At 58.3% G+C, this 972-nt stretch overlaps 1 protein-coding gene across 7 annotated transcripts in view; it reads right to left on the minus strand.

The window, feature by feature from the left end:
• Positions 1-972, minus strand: part of ARHGAP23 (Rho GTPase activating protein 23) — a 98,009-nt gene that overhangs the window by 16,842 nt on the left and 80,195 nt on the right. The window lies entirely within an intron of this gene.

Genomic DNA, 972 nt, shown 5'->3' on the forward strand with positions numbered 1-972 from the left:
TGGGCATGGATCTAGGGCAGCTCACACCCCTCTAGTGCCCTGAGCTGTGCATGGATCTTAGGGCAGCTCCCACCCCAGATCTTAGGGCAGCTCCCATCCCTGTAGTGCCTCCAAGCTGTGCTCATTTCTCCACACAATTAAAAGAAACTCCCAGCTAACTTCCTCCAAAAGCAGAAGTGGTGGATTGCGCAGCCCACACCAAACCAGCAGGGGTCTCCCTTCTCCTGCCCTACAGCCCAAACTGCTCCCAGCCTTCCGCCTGTGCCCCGGGGAGGGAAGAGGAGCTCTCCTGGTGCTCTCAGCTGCTTGGAGGGCCCTGCGGGCACGGCGCTAGAAGAGGCGGCTGCATTACATAACAAGGCCTATATAGAGGGAAGCTCATGCCTGGGATCCCTGGAAATTCAGATAATTATCCCTCTGCAGACCAGCAGGGGTCACCATAAGCTAACGAACACACTAGCCAGCTGCTCAGGACCCCTTGTAGGACCAGGGGACGGCAGGGATAGCTTAGGGCCAGGGAACGTGGCTGCTCAGCCAACTGGCTGGCCTGGCCTCTCCATCTCTGGAGTGAAAAGAGGGGGCTGGAGGGCGGTGCTCTCACCCGCACCCCAGGCCCTGTCCCTGTCCTCTGCTGAGCCCTCCTCTCATCAGTCCCTGCAGGATGACAGGCCCCGGGAGAAATGACTTCATACAGAGTAACGAAGGGGGCACAAGCCCTGGATTGGGGGAGAGAGAAGAGGGATGCTGGGAATGGAGATGCACCTGCCACATACAGCGCCCCCTGGACTGTGCCCAGCCAGAGGCTATAGCGAACAGCATGAGCTGAAGGAGGCTGACTCATTCTCCTCTTTGAGGGAGTGGTGAGGTTCCAGTGGACTACAATTTCCAGCATGCAGTAGAGGCCAGTCTCCTTGAGTGGAGAAGCATGGCATGCTGGGACTTGGAGTCCCAGTGCACCAAGATGGCATGCTG

This window comes from Terrapene carolina, unplaced genomic scaffold (genome assembly GCF_002925995.2).
Source record: "Terrapene carolina triunguis isolate 2854851 unplaced genomic scaffold, T_m_triunguis-2.0 Scaffold193, whole genome shotgun sequence".
Taxonomy (NCBI): domain Eukaryota; kingdom Metazoa; phylum Chordata; order Testudines; family Emydidae; genus Terrapene; species Terrapene triunguis.